Source organism: Mastigoproctus giganteus, chromosome 7, assembly GCF_048544385.1.
Source record: "Mastigoproctus giganteus isolate SK-2022 chromosome 7, ASM4854438v1, whole genome shotgun sequence".
In the NCBI taxonomy this organism is placed as follows: domain Eukaryota; kingdom Metazoa; phylum Arthropoda; class Arachnida; order Uropygi; family Thelyphonidae; genus Mastigoproctus; species Mastigoproctus giganteus.
Window position 1 is genome coordinate 146,364,762 of NC_143581.1, and position 19,345 is coordinate 146,384,106.

Below are 19,345 nucleotides of genomic sequence, written 5' to 3' on the forward strand. Positions count from 1 at the left end.
TTATAATGGTGGTTAAAATAAGTTACATTTAAATTATTATTAATATAAACATAATTTATAATAGAGATATCAGTACATGTTATATTTTTATTTATTTTTATTTTTAATAATTAGTTTTATTTGTATTTTCTTTTATTTTTGTTTTATTCTTTATTATTTACTTTTTTAATATTTTACTTTATTATTTATTTTCTTTTTATTTTTATTTTATTTAAAAATTATTTTCTGTTATTTTAATTAATCTTTTTCTACAAATCCTAAATAAATTTTCTGTTAATATTATATACATTGCATTACCGATTCGTATGAACAAAGGAACGGCGTCCCAGTGCCCTATGGTTCAATATGAACCCTGATCTCAGAGTTATAAAAGCGTACAATCCCCGGGATCCATCTCTTGTGTGAAAAGATTAAAATTTGGGAATTGAGGATGTTCGGTAATGAACGTGTTGCTGTGCCTAGGAAAATGACGTTCTACTTTCGTTGTAAATAAAACATTACTGGTTAGTGACTTAAAACTAACACATAAGAACTCTTGGGCATCAAGGAATGGCCAGTGCTGCTACTGTAACAGTTAGAATTAAATTCCGCCGAACTCTAAATGATGAATTAATATTTAAAATTTGGGATGTATGAATTTTGAAATATCTGCCCATGTCGAATAATTTTGTCTTCATTAAAGGGGAGAGGTGGCGGGACCATTAATTTCATAGCTAGTATATAATTGAATAATTTCTTACTGATTTTTCATTTTTTTTTTAGTTTGTAAAACGATGTGAATCTACAGAAAGTTTGCATTTCTTGTTGTCATAAAACCCATTACATCTTTAACTTTTGTGTATTGATGCCGCCTTCTCTTCAACAACAATATCTGTATTACCTGTTTTCTGCTGTGAGTTAGGTCATTACCAATCACTTTACTAGCAAGTTTGCCTGCATACGACTTAAGCAAGCCACCGAGAAACCAAAAAATAGTTGTCTGTGAGCCTGAACACCTTGACATCAGCAAATTCTGTTTTTTGTTGCCTCAGTAATCCCCTGACATGTGTTCGAACACACAGATGGAGCTCACGACGTGTCTCCTTGAGAAGCACCTAACATTAGCAAATACAGCAGTTTCAAAGATCTCTCAGGTCTATCAAAGGCTTGGTGCTCACCAAACTTACAGCTGTACTCAAATGTTAGCAAACTCGGCACCAATCAGACAATTTCCAAGATAGGTTTTGCTTTTCAAGAGACAGAGCAGTCTTCAGCAACCATAAATCACAAGGAAAAATCGTAAAGTCAGTCATAAAAATTAGTGACCTTCGGGACTGACTAAATCCTGATGACTGGCTTCAGCACATTAAAAGGCACTGCGCAGATTCGAATCCTATTCAGCTGCCTAAGAATAACAAACAACTGGACATCCTGGCGTCCGTGCCAGTGACACAGCAACCACTAGTCGCCATGAACTCTGTCTCGCTATCAGCAAATCGCAATCTCAGACAAAACCCACAGTTTAATCTGAAATGTCTGAACTCCTACATCTGAATCCACTGGTTCGCAACTGACGCGATAACTCCCACTAAATATTTTTTATCTCAATTTTATTTCATACAATAATTCACACGAATATTTCAAAGCACGCAATGAGCAACATACCAGTCCAAAGATTCAAATTCATTGATTTTCTTATCAGCCATTTTGACGGCGTTACCCTTTCTCTATGAAGTTGCATGATCTGTAAGTAAATCTGCGCACAAGGGAATTGCCTAACAAGTATGATACTTAGGGAAATTGGGATAACTGTCCGTTCGGTAGCCGCTCCTTTTGATGTGCAGCTCCTCAGAGAACCATCTGTTTTGTTGCTGTCTTATTCCACTTACTTGGGCGTTGTCCAAAAAAATAATTAGTTAACCAACATAGCTGCTTTCCAACAGTCTGTAAAAGATAATTTATAACTGCGCTTTATGATCTGTGTCTTAAATACCTTTGTGAGATCCATAAAATTTTCTCAAAGCATGTTTATTTATGTTCGCAGAGGACCATATCTGAGGTGATCCAGTAATTCAAGGGTGGTTTATTCTTCTAGTAACCACTGCGGTGACTTGAATTAGTTTTTCTATGGTGCGAGTATTTTTTATCTTTTTTCTTTTTGACAGCGTTACTAATAAGTAAACCATAGGAGATTACTGTTTAATGTATACTTGTGCTAATATAATCGATATAATTCTGTCTGCTTAATTATTGGTGGGTAAAAATGAATATTTAATTTTCCTAAACTAAAATTCACTTGCAAAAATTAAATTAAGAGGAAATTAAAAAAATAACATTCCACTAGTTTACAAAACTGGCTTACAATAAGCTACTCCAAACCTGAAAGTGACAAAGAAAACGAACGTGATTCGAATGAAGATGAAACAAATGATGATGCCACTGAAATGGAAGTCCAAGAAAAAGCTCAAATAGTTGAAGTTATCTTAAAAGAATTAAAAAGTGTGGACAACAACCAACAACTGTTGGCAGAATAAAATGATGGCAGCAATAATATTAACATGGAATATGTAAGTCGGAATTTTAATGATCCGACCACATGGAATACAAAAATGAAGGTATTGAAAAAAAAAAAAAAAAGAGAGAGGAAATGGTTATTTTATTGCAGAAACAAGGATGCAATGTACTGTTTTCCGTGCCTCTTTTGTGCCAGATTTGTATCTGACACAAAAGAAGTTTTTCGACCAGAGAACACACACACACACACACACACAATACATGCGGGTAGATGAAATAACTTTCCGAGTGACCCTAATGTAATAGTTTTTTTTTTTTATTATTATTATTTACATAAAGACCGTGCAGAAGAAAGAATAGCAGTGTCATCCATTGCAGCCCAAATAATCGTGTCCAGCGGTTCCCACATATAATGAAAAGATGAATAACAGTGAAAGGGTGACAGCTTAATACGTGTAACGCAACATCAACATCTAAGTGAAGATGAGATAAACATTTCATGGCACACACCGTATCTCTTACCACGTCACACTTTACAGGAAAAAACCCATGGATGTTTCTTTTGGAGAATATAGCAAGAATTCCTCTGGCTGCATTGCTTCGAAAGTTGATGCATTGCGATAGTAATGTTGGGGCCCTATTTTCTTAGGGAAATAAAGATTCTTCACTACGATATAGTTAGTTCTTTGACAGCAGGCGCGGTAATGTACCAAAGATGTTTTGATAACTGCATCCTGTTTCCCTGAGATCGAGGAAAAACGATCCTACAAGACTACGAGAGCTGACGTCAGCCCACACTACGACATCTGACAGATTCAACATTCCATCGAGCCGGTACGCCATCTTCTACTATTGCCTTTGTGCTCGTCCTATCTGCATCAAACAAGTCTAGCAATCGTCTGACTTTTATGTAAAATGGTTATTAATATCCAAACAGATAACAAAATGGACATCGCTTCCGCTGAGTTTCCCGAGTGTCCAATTTAACAGTTATTTGCACCACTCAGATGATAATTCTCTCCCACCATTTTATCTGCACACTGATGCGTTTTGAAAACTGAATCCTGTTACCCTGAGATCGAAGAAAAACGATCCTACAAGAGCTGACGTCCGTCCACACTATAACACCTGACAGATTCAACATTCCACTGAGCTGGTACGCCATCTTCTACTGTTGCCTTCGTACTCGTACCATCTGCACCAAGCAAGTTTAGCAACCGTCTGACTGTTATACAAAATGGTGAATGAGATCCAAACAGGCACCAAAATGGACTTCGCTTCCAGTGGGTTTTCCGAATGTCCAATTTAACAGTTGTTTGCACAAATCAGACGATAATTGTCTGTCACCATTTTATCTGCACACTGATGAGTTAGCCATTATTCATGACTGTAAGTTTTAAGTGTCAACACTGATGCCATGCTCTCCTCACCAGAACGTTTTAAAATGTAGTAGCATTTTGTGGGGCATCCTGCATACACCTACATTTTTTCAGAACAAAGGATGCCTTTTTTCATATCCTCTAAAACAATCTGCTACCCAACTAAAGCTCGCTGATGAATTTACATCAACCTTCTTAAAACGACATTCGTTATCAAAATATCACAACAAATGCAACGACAACGTTTTTTATCAAACTACAAATATGAGCACAACTACGTTTTTTGTAAAAAATACAAATACAACATTTGTTGTTCTATCAGAAACACTGCTGTTTTCTATTTGAAATCAGATCCACACAATACAATAAAACTGGTTTTTATGGTTACACTTCCCTTTAAATAAAAAAAAGTGCAGGATATGCCGCACGAGTTCAGAAGTGGTTCTGAAGTGACGGAGAACAGCCTCGTTATGCCCTTGCCTTTCAGTACAACAGTGGCTTGATGAAATGTTTCCGTAATGCCGAGCTGAACCTCTGTGTTGTAGCAGACACGAAACATCACCCACAGAATGTTATCGATCTGTATTAATGTTGTGGTGCCCCAACAGCTGCCACACCATCCCTTCTGACTTGCACCCACAAACGCTTACACCCTGCGGCAACTTGAAGTGGTAAGCCAAACGAATATTTTGTATCGAACGTATACAAAGTGACATTACCAATGCCATGCAGTGTACGTCTTTATGCAGCATTTCTCCACTTGTGGTCCATGAACACTTAACGAGGAGAACTGTGCATCGATTAAAACTCAATAAACTGATTTTATTAATAAATAAAAGCAATAAACTGCTGTTATTTATTTTTACAATAGGAATCTTTCCTCGATCAATATCTATTCGAAATCGTGCTAATAATACTTCTGCAATAATACATCTCTATATGTAAAATCCATCTGACGATACTCCTGGTCAGTTAAGCGAGGACACTGAGTAGTCTACGGTAAACATTGATCTGGTTTTCGATCTTACGTCTACCGTAGACTACGGTAAACGTAAGATCGAAAACCAGAAACCAGATCAATGTTTGAATATATTTTATTCAGGTTATTTCTATTTCTCCTCCTCAACCGCCATGGCAAGTAATTTTAATATAGTGATCTACGATACTCTATCCGAAGGTAAACTTGGTGAGATTCAATCTTCTGTTACTCCTTAGAATTTTGTATTTATGCAACCCTCTTATTCTTCTCTCTTCTGCCAGTGAAAATATACCTCACTCGTCCATTCTGCTGATTCCCTTAAGGCCTTATATACCTCTTCAGCCGCTCCCCAAGGTGTCTAGTTGCCCAGATTTTCAGTCGGCACTTTCAAAGCCTTTCCTTCTGTGTCTTCTTTCATTGCGGTCTCCAGACCTGAACACAGTATTCTAAATGCAATCTCACCATCGTCTTATGTAAAGTGACAGTGACATCCTTTTACCTATTTGCGAAGGTCCTGTGTATCATAGACAGGACACCATGTGCTTCCCTAACTGCTTGTTTACACTGCGTGGAAAATTAGTCTGACTGATCGTAACCCCTAAGTCTTTTTCGTCCTGAACCACATTTAATTTTATCCCCCAAGACTTACATTTCGAGCATTAAACTTCTGTCGCTATTTTTAGACCATTTGTTCAATCAATTGAATAAATGCAAAAGGGCCTGATTCTGGTCGTTAACCACCCTACCTACCTTTAAATCATCAGTAAACTTTGACATCTTTTCGCGCACTCCCTTCCCACTATCATTAAGGAAGATGAGAAACAGAAGTGGCCCCAACATTGATCCCTGAGGGACTCAACTTGCTACATAATCATTTGGTATTGGCGAGGACGAATTTTGCGACCGCGTTAAATTTGAGCCTACAAAGGAGAAAGTTCGCTACTTGAATGAGTCTGTGTTGGAACAGCTTTCTGGAGGGGAGTTCCTGTGTAGATGATGTAGCAGATCATGGCAACAATGGCACCGACAATAAACACAACCATCCCAGGTTTCTCTATCCTCTAGAGTATCGTAACAAACTAATACTGCCTGGGTTGTAATCGCACCATCTGAGACTGAAAATCGGCATTGCAACTTTGTTACGGAATACGAGCTGCTGGTCGCAGCAGTGGAACACGTCTGACTGTACGTTCCTACGTGGCGAGATGCTCACGAGGGGCAAAAGCCGTCTCTGTCGTGTCTATACCACGTATTAATTTGGACACAGTGGTGACACGGAGTTCGGTTCTAAGTGCGACACATTAGTGTCCAGTACGGTTGGCCTTTGCAATTACCATCAACAAATTTCGAGGACAATGTTTCGATATGGTGGGTATACTAGTGTCTAGTGAAAGCACCTTTATACTAGCTAGCTGTATGTGATATTGTCAAGGTGTAGACACCAAAATTCCCGTGGACCATGCAACGTGCATGTGCAAAGTGCTTTCCAATATCTACTCACTGACCAAATGAACGTCAGACAATCGTTCGGACCGTGCTGCGAAAGTTAGGTTAAGATATTCCCAAGCAGTTATGGGAATAGCTTCAACGAAGAAAATCACATCAGAGAAATTCATTGACTAGCGAATCATGTCAGAGTGGCCAGTGAGCCACCATTGGAAAAGCAGTCTGCAAAAAGATTCGGTACACAGTTAAGTTGCTTAACAACAAATTTCCTACATATCAAGCTGGGTTCTCACATCGTTATTATTTATTATAATTTTTATTTAATTTTTTAAATTTTAATTTAAAAACTATTTTTTTATTTTAAATTTATTTATTTGTTTATTTATTGTAAACAAAATTTTTGATGAATAAATTGTATTGTATTATTATTATTATTATTATTGTAATGCATTAGGAACATTACACATACTGAGTCGATAATTCTGAATGAAGGGTCATAGGTTATTGTCTAATTTAGTTAATGCAAAAAACACTTAGTGCCTGAAGTTTCGTCAATAGGTGTGTTCGTTGCACCCTTAAAGACGGGGGGAGGTATCCCCCGAGGAGTAGTCCACAGAATATGGTAATATGTTTGTAGTCTTTGCCTTGTAAATTCCTCATACCGATGTGGCCTTTCTGCATATAAACATAAAATTTATTTATGAGGAGGATGGCAGGTGACGCCCACCAGAAAAAATTGCTCACGTGATATAAAATACGGAAAATTAACTGGGTCAGCCAGTGAGAGATGCACGCAAAATCTAACGCTTACACACATGATCGGGGACGACAGAAACTCGCAGAAATAAAAAAATTGCAGTTGTATTTGAACCTCAGATCTTATATTTTAACACCGATCCTATAAACTCATCATATTTCGTTTATGTAATTTGTAAACCCCTGGCAACTTACCGTGATGGGAATAAAGATTTATTTATTGCCGTGGCCCATAACTTTTATAAATTAACTGCTCGTAGAATACTCATTTTAATTTTCAGTTTTAAAATGAAACTTAAGTCAATATTTTTTTGGTTTTTGATTCGCACCTTGGTTACTCCACACAGGACAACTTTTCATCATTTGTTTTCACGTCACTTCAGTCTTTGTTTCTCGGTGTTTTTGCCTTCTTATGCCCTGTACTTCACAAGCAGTTCGTTCTTTGTGTATAGTTGTCCGTTGTGGACCCGTTAATTTTCTCAGATTTGTGTCCTGTGGGTGGCTTTCCGGTGGACGACGACATCTTACTATCCTGCAAGATATATACAAGTACTCCTGTCTACGATTTCTAGCCATTATAGGCAAGTTTACTAGGGTTTTCCAGAGGGGGGGGGGAAGAAGGTTCTGATGTATCTAAGAAACATGCAATAAATTATTTAATAATAAATAACTGGATGCAAACCTCGACTATCCCTGTGTCTCTGAGAATGCCAGCGAGCACCTGCTGATCCTACACAGTGTTATAGTTAAATTTTTCATCCATTAACTAAGCTTTAGAGCAACACGAAATCCATTACGTCCTCATTCTGTACTGGAATCATCAGACATGTCCAACTTCAGACAAACAGATAGGTTTTTTTTTTTGCCTGTGTAATATGTTCGTCGAAGATGATGCATATTAATCATTCCATCACTCCTTCTTCCATATATGGGCAATGCTTTTGCTTCATTAATGTATGAAATACCTTAGTTCGACTTGTGAATCATAAAGTTTGGTTATTTTGGTTAATTAGTTATCACATTTTGGCATTTAACTTCTCGTTCTGCGTCTTGTGAATCATAAAATGTCGTTTCGAAATTTAAGTTCTCTTTCTGTATTCGGTTGGATGCCTCTGTTAGGAATGATACATAAGGAAGAAAAATTTCTTAACACGTTCGGAGAACTTCCGATCTCTGTAAGGCATCGCTGCTTTCTTTAAGTATCGTGTTTACGAGATGCGAATGCTACGGTGTTGTGCTGACGATAACTTAGTGTCCGCTGTAGTGCATAAATGGCGAACGGAATGTTTTCACACATCACTGGTTTCAATATTGTAATATTTTGAACGCATTAACATCCTAGACATTAATATTGATAAACTAACAAGCCTGTTTTTTCTCTCATTAATATTCATACGGGATACATACGTGCATAATATAGTAAATATTCCGACATGAATATTTATTATATTATGCATAATATAGTAAAAAACAGTTTCATCTTATATGCTGTTTAGGTTATTGTAAACACGGGATGAAAAATGTATGTTCGAAGGAGGATGCCAAGTCTTTTTGACAAACCGCAGCGAAATGGTGGCAGAACAGAAAAGACAAGTTATATGGTATAATAGTGATGAACCCAGCGTGCTCTCTCTCTCTCTATATATATATATTTATTTAAGATCGTTTACTGTGAAAAACTCCTTTGAGAAAAGCATTTATGTCAAATAATTTAGGCTTAATTTATAGTAGAAAGATTGTATTTACTAATATTGAAAGAAAGCTGAAAGATCGAGAGCTTTCAAGGAAAAAATTTCAGATAGTTTAACTCAATCTAGAAAAATCCTTTTTGATCACGTGTTGTCCGAATTTTTTAAAATGTAGAAATTAAAAATAAGTGAGTACTATGAATGTAAGTAGAATAAGAAGGAATATTGCTGTTCCTAGTTTACCACAAAAAGGATGTAGAAAAGATCAGATCTATGCCAGATTTAGTTAGTCTGGGGTGGCACGCATATTTTTAGATGTCATAAAAATAACGACCCTGGACAACAGTAATTGCATTGTTCTGGGGCCATGCACGACCGTGGGCCCCTGAAGAAACTGCTCCTCGGTAAATTCGGTGTTGAACGTGGATCTAGTTCTCTCTCTGGAACCCAATTTACTTTTCGACGAGTTGCCTCGGCGTTGCACTACCTTAAAACGAGAGGCTCCTCTTAAAAGAGGAGGTACAGTACTTTTATTCGTTTAAATCAATTTCAGTTAAACATTGAATAATTTAATACTGTTTATTAAATTAAGATTAATTTAATCAGTTTGGTGAATCGTTAATAAACCACTCTTAAATTGTTTATAACGAATTAAGAAAAGAGCAATTTAGACATTTTTCTCACCCCTTTTTTGCTTCATCTTCTTCTTTCTGTCTGCGTCTTCGCTCAAGAATATTGTTATAACTTGGTTACTTTTAAAGAAAGAATTCTTTTTCTTCCGAGAAACAACTTCGAACAGTTCACGCAAGCAAATGTCATTAATAACTTCTGCACAACGTTTGCTATCTGTCTTTCGTTTACTTAAAGGTTGAGATCTTCGCACTCCACATCCCGGGTGCTGTTTATCACTTAGATGTATGTCTACAGCCAGTTGTTAATCCTACACTTCTTACTCCCTTTTTTTCTCACGTAGACAATCCATCATTACATCAAATGCGCCTTAAAAAACGAAGAATTTAATTCCACCATTTGAATATTTTATTCACCAGAAGTATGCAGAAAAACATTCCACCGTCCTCCCCCATCCCAAGTCACCCCTCTATTCCTAGCCATGAGCGCAGCACTGGTACTCCCCACATAAGAAAAAAAAAAGAAAGAAAAAAGACTTATCGATTACTAATACTGGAGCCCTGCTGGTTCCGCGAAAGCATCTCTGAGTTTTGCACTTCTAAAGGAGGTGTGGGGAGAGAATAGATGGGATGAAATGAAACAGGAGAGGGGAGTTATGCCTTTCTTAGCGTTCCAGACGACTCAGTCATTTTGCGGGCAAGTTGCCGCGTTCCTAGTTTTGGCTTCTCTCGCACCGTGATGATGATGTAGTCGACGTCTCCTGTCTCGAGAAACGAGGTCCACCGAGCAGTTTCATTATTTTCAGCGGAAAATGAATAAATTTAAATGAAAAATTTCAGCAGGAGGATCCTTCGTATTTTTGCGTTTATTTCGTCTTTAAAGGCCGCTTCTTCATACTTCGGTGATGTTTTGTTAACTCCCAGCATCTCTCCGAAAGTCATTTAAATTTAATTTCTCTGTCAGGCTTTTTTCTTCATCGTCTTCGGTTGGATTTTATAGCCCAGCTTTCTTTTTTTTTTTCAACGTATTCAAATCAACCTATCTGTCTATCACTGTGTCTGCACATGCAATCTGACATCTTATCCTTCGTGTGCTTTTATATTTCAATTTTCAGGTTATTTTTTAATCTTCTTTCTCTCTTTTGAGTTTAAACTCAAAAGAGAGAAAGACGATCGTATATTTACTTTTTGTCTTAATTAAGCTTTTGTTTTTTTTTTTTTTTTTCACTTCCTGCTTTGATAGATTTTCCAACCAGGCAACTTCCTTTGGACCATGGACCAAGCAACTTCCTTTGGACCATGGACCAAGCAACTTCCTTTGGACCAGATATATTCCTTGCTATATAAGAATATACATTACTGTTAAAACTACCACCCACAATGCAATTTTATTCTTATTTGTTTTATTTAGACTGATATGATTCTTGCCCATTTCCTCGTACTGCAAAATTGTACAATTTATTGGTTTGTTTGTTCTTTCAAATATGGTTGTCGAATTCCAGACCTATCGAAAGCCTGCTGACATACTGGAGACCTGGTTCCCTTGCACGATGTGTTCCCTAAATTTTATCACAGCAAAAGACTGCCCTGGAAAGGGCTGCTGACTGGCCTTTTCAGGGCAGTCTCCTAACAGAAAATGTGCCTAACATGAAGGGCATTTTTGCGTGGTCTATAAGCAGATAATCATTGTGATGAAAGAGTATAATAACAAGAAAACAGTGAACGCCTTATTCATCTTCAAACGTGTGCATAATTAAAACTTTTAAATAAACATTAAAATGCATACAGCGAATTAATCAAAACGAAATACTATACTACATTACATGCACTCACTGTTATGTCCCTAGAAGATTAACGGAACAAAATAAACTTTGGATGGTGAAATTTAAAACGAGATGTGGCCGGTTCCATATGCCACTCAAAATATTATATTTAATCAATGATTTGGAACACAATTTTTTGTATCTTTGTAGTTTTATAGAATCACTAAAAATCCGAATTCTGAATCTCAAGATTAACGTTGTTAAGCAAAATTTTGAAATTTTGTTTGTTCTAATTTGATTTATATTATTCATAAGTACGTTTACTAGTTCTTAGATTTATTTTATTTATTTTTTCTTAACATGAAAGGTAGCTGAGAGAACAGAAAAAACTTGTTGACATTAGGCGTGGATTTTTGTAGACTATAAATTTCTGGAATTGGTGTGAGAGAAGGTTGTTCAGAGTAGAAGAGGTAAAAGAGAAAAAAGAAAAGTTGGACAATAAATGGATGCTGACTTGTTGCGGAACGTGTTTGGAGTGGTTTGGAAGAGAATTGGATAATTATAGAAACCAATTCTGAAAAGAAAAGCAGCAGAAACAACATCTGTCAGATAGAGTAGAGACACTTTTTAAGAGACGGGTCATTAATTAACCTGACTGCCCTCTTTTGAATGAAGTTTAAAAGCCTGTGAGGTTTTGAGCGCACCACCCCATATGTGGAAACAATATTCCATGGTAGAGTGGATTTGAGATTTGTACAGAGTGAATAGCTGTTTACAAGAAAAGTAACACCAAAAGTGAAAGAGAAAAGTTTTTTAGATACAGGGGAAGCAATATTTGTGATGTGCTTATGTCAGGGGAGATTAGAAGTCAGGGTAATCCATAATAGAGATATTGCCTAGAAGCCCGAGTATCATCGAAGATGAGCATAGGAACAGGACACTCTTTTTTGCGAGGGCTAAAACAAGACTGAGTTTTAGAAGTATTGAAGTTAATTAAAAAGTTTACTTCGCTCCATTGGAGAATTGTCTAATGATCAGCATTTGAGGAATTGGCGGTGGATATTCGAGAAGTGAAGCTGTTGGTGTAGAGTAAAGTTTCTTTCTTGAATTGGAAGGTTTAAGGAGTGTGCTGTCATCAGCAAAACGATTTCCAATCAGTGGAAGAAATTCATTAATATACAAGAGGAAAAGGGTGGGGAGAAAGAACTGAACATTGGAAAACACCAGCATTAGTGGGGAAATTAAAAGACAGAGAGCTGTCTACCATCAACCACAGTGAGCGGTCAGAAAGAAACCTGGATACTCAAATGCAAAAAAAGTTGGCAATCCATAAGATAGAAATATACTTTTATGCCAAACACGATCAAAAGCCTTAGAAACGTGAGAAATTTCCAGGCAGAAGGGAAAACAGCAGTGTAATATGAAATTGTAAAACGGCGACAGAGAACAGGAGAAAGCTCAGAAGCGCAGCTTTAAGCGAAGTGGAGAAATTCCACCAAGATTTGGAGTTTTCTTGGAATGAAGATTATTCAGAATTCTTTTGACATCCTTTTGACGTCAGACCACCGGAAGCATTGAGTAGAGTGTAGCTGGTATGGGAGGAGGAGATGAATTACCCAGATCGTAGACAACAGTTAGAAAGAAAGTAGGATGCTGGTAAGCTGGCTTTACCTTTAGCTAAAGGATGCAACAGAAACATCAAGTTGTAACAGAGGTGGGAGTAGAGATGGGCAGAAGTTGCATCCAGGAGCTTTGGCATGAGACCAGAATGCTCGCCTACCATTCAGATAAGAAACAAGTTTCCTATTCTTAGCCTATTCAAAATCTAGTTTGGGTGATTAATAACTGCTTTACAATTGTTGAGAACTTTAGTGTAGGCAGAAAATGAAGTGGAAGATTTTAATACAAGCCATTTGAGTAATGCTACATTCTTATCTTGAATGGTATGTAGCTCATCTATTGGAAAATCAAGGTGTAGGTAAAGAACGAGATTTTTAGGTAGAATGTGGAATAAAGGATTTCATCGTTGCAAAAATAATTTCACTGACCTGATCTGAGCAAACATTTGGATCAGTAGATGTAAAGCAATAATCCAACCAAGGAAAAGAGTAACAGAAATCAATCGTATTATTCCATTCGACGTTCTTATAATGCCAAACGACACAGGCTGGGAATGGCCATGAGAGAGAAAAAGATCTCTCATGGCCATTGATCTCAAAAGGCTCCATTGGAGAGACCCTCACCGAGTTACGATTTGAGGTGCCTAAAGGACTCCTAACATTGTGTAATTTGAACGGTTGTTGGTCAGTAAAAGATCAACGATGTTCGGTTGGTGATGAGAATTTCTAGTATTCTGATAGGTAAAGGAACAAGTTGTGCAAAATCATTAGTAATCGCAAACCTCGACATCTGGACCAGCTGGGTCTGTGTAACTAGAAAATTGAATCCAGCTGGAACTGTGCCCATGAAAATCACCAAGGAAAATTACCTCACTGTTAAGAAAGTTGGAGTGGAGAAAGGCGAGTTTCAAAGAAATTAAGAGAGTTCGAAGTGATTAATAGAATTATTATAATTAGGAGACCTGTGGCACGTACAGCTCTGATTAGTGGCACTCCTCCGAATATGAAGAAAAATAACATAAAAAATATGAAACCGATTTTAAAAATCAGCAAAGGTACTAAACACATACAGTTTGAATTCCACTTTTATTGTCAGACATTATGACCTGAATTCCAATGTTCTTAATAGGTGATCTGACGTGCCTGCAGGATCATTACCAATAACTGTATACTTTTAAGGGTCGTTGGCGAGTAAAAGAGGAAGGATATTGGCTGTAAATATTTGCCGTCTTTTAGCGTTAATGTAGTTGAGTAGGCGCATTAGTAAGCTTGTTTTTTTTTTTCCCTTTAAATCAGAAACATTTATTGGACATGGATAAGTAAGCTGGGAAGGGAGTTGTTGATTCTGGTAGCTTCTGAATCCGCTTCTAGGTGGCAGGGACGCATTTCTAACATAATATGTGACAGGAAAAGGTTGGTCACCACTGCTCTAGATTAAGCACATCGGATCTTTTTCACTCATCAAGAAGCCTCGAAGAATACATTCTTAAATATTTCTGTTGTACACAACCGGCAGATTTGTTTCGTTAATTTTGAGTTTTCAAGAAATTGAAGTTAAGCATTTACAATGTTAACAGTAAAATAAAAGATGCTCAACACTCCCGGTTTACTTACATAAGATTCTTTTTCTTTGCAGAATAATTCTCCTTTCCTTCGTTCGGCACGGTCCTTTGAAATAAATGCGAGCTATTAATCAGGTCATCGATTAGTAGCTTCAGGTAAGAGGTGCAAATCGTTAACATTCATTGTCATTTTCTTTTTCGCGGGTGTTAAACTTTCTTTCTCTCTATAAATCAGTACCATCAACATATAAGCCACGTGTAGTAGGCAGGAAAAGAAGGAAGCTCTGGTTGCGAGACAAAAGTCTGATCACCTCTCCCCTGTAAGTAATTAGAGGTAAGTGGTGGATAGGGTAGAGGAATTTTTCTTCCTTTTTGCCGGTCGCACATTCACTCGCTCGTTCTCTCCCTCCTTCGCGCGCCTCACGCGCCTGCATTTACACGTGCCTTTAAACTGCTACAACAAAATGCCCAGTGTGTTCTGCAGTAGCTCGCGTTATTTGCTAGACTCTAATTACGAGAGGAAGGCGGAGATGGAGTGACAAACTAAGCTGTTTTCGAGAGTATTTAATTACTCAGAACTGCGCGTTCGGGAAACTTGCCGCTATCCAACGCCTTCAAGAAGACTTCGAGGGAAAACGGGGACGAAAAGGGCTTGGGGGGGAAGAGGGAGGGGGAATTGTAGCACTCGAACACGCTAAGGCTTAAGTGAAACTAATTGCTCTTGCCTTTAGTAAACGGGTTGTGAGTGTTGATGCCATTAGGTTGGCCCGTGGGAGTATCTCCTCGGCTTCAGTAAAATTCGTCATTACCAAGTACGGACAGAGAGAGTTAAAATGATGGCAAATAAAGGCATCTTCTTTAAAACTGAGTGCGCCTTTTAATTGACCTGCGAACACTATACGTTTCTTTGCGAACTAATTATTTACGCTGTCGGACGTCTTCTCCTGCCCCCTATTTCTCTCTGTCGCCCTCCCATCCCATCTTATTTTCTTAATCCTTCGCTATCATTATTTCGTCTCCCTCCCTCCTTCTCTTAATCAGTACCCTTACTCATCCCCTCAGCCCGGCGAACTTTAAATATCAAATATATTTAAATATCCCGTTAATTAATTTTATTACTTCGCCGGGATCTTCTGGATATCCTCTCGCTTTCTGCTTGACGTCATCACTCTGGGGGCTTGCGAAACACAAGGGTTGGAAACTAATTTTGATGGCCTGCGAATAAATAAAGAATATCTTCAGAGAGGCGCTGGATGCTAAAGGGTGGTGTTTTGATAGACAGTAGTGGTGGTGGTTATGAGTTATTTATTTTGCCTCCAGCGATGTATGGCGGTCAGTGATAATGGAGTTGATAAGATGTTCCATCACACCACCTCGGGGATGTTATGCAGCAGTCGGATGATGGAATGAAATATGGTTGGATGATAGAATTAGGTGCGGCAAGCGACTGGACTGGAAATGATGAAAATGATAGTTGATGGACATTGCTGAAAGGACGGAAATGTGCAGGTTTAAAAATGCAGTAAATTAAAGATTAGCTGGTGGAAGTTGATCAATTACGGTACTATCATTGCAGGTATGCAATGATCGCATTATTCCCAACTTGGAAACAATTCTGTAGAAGTTTATTAGATAGGAACTAATCTCTCTCTCTCTCTCTCTTTAGCGATGCATGATGTAATGAAACCGAGATCAGAGTAGGGTCTTGTTATTTTGACTTTACGCCTCATTCCAAAATATTAGTTTATTGCTATAACACCAATGGCTAAAATATTAACACACTTGATGGCATTTCTATCAAATTATATGATATGATAAAATATCATGTTTTATTAAAGGTAAAACTCATAGAAAGACCTCGTTTCCTGAAGAATAAAATGTATTATTCAATAAAACAATCCGCTTAAACCCGTTCAATGCAATTCATAAATATTTTGTTAATTTTAATTTTGTATTTCTAAATATAGATTGTGATCTTGCAGTTCCTCTGTTCAGTGGAACCATAGTTTAAAAAAATCTGAATAAAGAAAAAAAAAATATTTATTTTATTTTTTTAACAAAGGACCGTGCAATTTTTGTGGCAGCATACGGAATCGAACATTCAGCTTGCATTCTAGTTAGCGTATTGCACTATCCAGGACAACAGTTAGACCATTAACATATGGCATCGCTCTCCCCCCTCCTCCCCAAATCAAGACTCCAAAATCACGGTTTTTTTCTAAAAAACGAATCTCCAAAAGTGGTCCTTCTTGGCCTTCAAAGAACAACTTCCAAGCATAGGCATGTATTGAAAAAGATTAAATTTCCATTAGCATGTAAATCCACTGTATCCATTTATTGCGAAAATTTATCTGGCTTACTGACAGAAAACGCATTCCTTTACCATCACTTCGAACCAAACAGCCATAGGATCACCCATTATAATTGCACCCTGTGCTTCCTGATACCTCTTTTCTATTGCTTGAATGGAGGGGAGGTATCGTGGAATCTCTCCCGATGCTCTTTATTCACATCACCCAAATGTTTTGTCTGTAAAAGTCCAAGTGAGCTTTACTGACATTCTCTGCTCCATTTTTCATATGGCTCAATCAGGAGTGCCTGTCAGGTGTTTTCTCAACAGTAATTTTATTGACTTCCAACTGTTTTAGATCCCAACATCTGCAAAAATTGTGGTTTAAACTTCCACTTTCGCCCAACATGATGTTGGTAAGATTAAACGTATATGCTGGGAAGCATTACTTGAGTATCCCAAGTTTTGTAAAATATTTTACTAACCCTAACTTAATAAGAAGGGATGTCAGCAAGATTCTGCCTCTTTGGACCAGAACACTGTTAACTGCATTATAATAATAGGTTTTAAAAACTGCCTAAAAGGCTATTCTCTTCAGATAAATGCTGGCCTATTGCTCTACTGGGCCTGTAGACAGGAAGTAAAGACACTTAGTATAATTATGGTGTACCTGAAGAGTCACACTGATATTTTGAAGTCTCCACTGGCAAACTGTTCATTTGTGGTTCCCAATAATTCCAGTAATTTGTGGTTTTCATAGTTTACCTTCTCCAATAAATTCTTTGTATTGTCATAGTCTTCCTTCATACACTGGTGTGCAAAATTTAAGGACCAGTCAGGTTTTCACCTGTAGCTTCTCATAGGAGTGGCCTGGATATGGGAAAATCAAACCAAAGGAACCTCGTACAGAAATGATGAAGGAAACAACACCGACACAACGGAAACAAAACGGCACAGAGGGACTTTATTCAAAAATGGCAACATAGTACTGGCTGCCATGATACAGATGCATCACTGCCAAAGATGGAACAAAGGGAAGAGGTGGTCCTCAGTAGGATATATGGCCACCCCTAATGTCGATCCAGGCTTTGCACTGCCTGTCCATACTTTGAACAATGTTCTTTATAAGTTCTTGCGGTAACATCGTCCATTCCTCTGTCAGCGCCATCTTCAACTAGTGAACATTTTCTGGTGGGTGTGGACGTGCCGCTAGCATCTCCCAAGAGCGTCCCATATGTGTTCGATGGGATTTAGATCTGTGGAAACGGGCAGGCCAGTCCAGTCCATACGAACAATGTCCTCAGTTTCCAAAAGCATATCAACAGCTGCAGTGGGATGGGGTGTGGCGTTATCATCCATAAACACGAACTTGGGGCCAATGGCACCTCGGAACAGACGCACATGGGGAAGGATTACCTCAGTACTGTAGCGTGCATCGGTTACAGTACCGCCTTCCAGTATCTGGAGTTGTGTATCCATCCAATATAACGCCTCCCCAGACGAGAACACCTCGACCGCCATATTGATCCCTTTCAGTGATGTTTGCGGGGTGATACCGTGTGCCAACCTCTCGCCAGATTAGCTGACGTCCAGAACCGCTGCTGAGACTGAATCTACTCTCATCAGTAAAGAGTACCTTAAGTAAAGATTTTGTGATTGTAACCTTTAGAAATAGTGCTGGTCCTTGAGTTTTGCACACCAGTGTATGAACTGAATGAGCTATAGGAATTGAAAGAAATTAATTCCAATCAAGGTTTAATTAATTCCATTCCAGTTGTGAAGTGATATTGTTTTAACTAATAACCAAGCATAATATGCATCAGGACAGCGTGTCTTTTGTGGGAATTGCCTTTGGTGACTTCCCTACGAGTTACGGTCTGTTTCCTTTGCACAAACTGTCGCTAGCTGACGGTGATAGATTTTTGTGCTCAAACTGTAGGGAACACGATGACCTTAAGTCAAGAATTGGCTTACTAAAAGGACAAGACTGAGAGTCTGAGAGAGCAAGTGGTTGCCCTGGAAAGCACCATCGTGGGTAAAACAGTAGGTATAATTACCGTCCTCCCAACTCCGGATGGAAAAGATCTGAGTTCGAATCCCGTCAATTACGTGAGGAATCTTTGTGTTCTTTTATAACGTGTCTGAGTTAGTCAGTCTTAAGCGAAGGTGGCATTGTTTTTGATCCTGAAAACTCCGGTTTTTCATCTAGAAAATATGCAAATTGACTACAGAACACTTGCAGTTAACAGATATAATATATATTAGTAAATCTAAGCTTGTTGTTAATAATATGGGAAATTTTCTAATATTGTAGGAATAACTGAAACAGGAAATGACGAATTTTATTATGATGAGTACAGTGTATTCAGAAAAGATAGGGAAGAATGAAGGAGTGGGAGCTTATGTTCCTTAACAAAAGTTACCTGAAAGCAGCAAGATGGTTTGTAGAGCCTGATCAAGTCCCGGCAGTTGTTGAGTCCGTGTGATGTTAGATGACTAGTTTAAGGGAATGAAAGAGGAATGAAGGAATGAAAGGTGGGGGGTGCAAAAGCGAGTGCATCATTTTGGGTGACTTTAATTTCCCTCATATATGTAGATTGGAAATCCTGGACATGCAAATACATAGCGAGATTAATAATTCCTTGAATGAACTAGATGACTGCTATATATTTCAACACGTTAGAAAGCATACGAAAGAACAAATATCCCTGAGCTAATTCTTGCTAGTGATCCAAGCAGTA

At 38.0% G+C, this 19,345-nt stretch overlaps 1 protein-coding gene across 2 annotated transcripts in view; it reads left to right on the forward strand.

Moving 5' to 3' along the window:
* The window catches only part of Sema1a (semaphorin 1a), a 699,485-nt gene that overhangs the window by 68,497 nt on the left and 611,643 nt on the right, over nucleotides 1–19,345 (forward strand). For both annotated transcript variants that reach the window (XM_090377935.1, XM_090377936.1), the window contains exon 2: nucleotides 14,389–14,470. The gene's annotated coding sequence lies outside the window, so the exon portion shown is untranslated. The remainder of the gene's footprint in view (nucleotides 1–14,388; nucleotides 14,471–19,345) is intronic.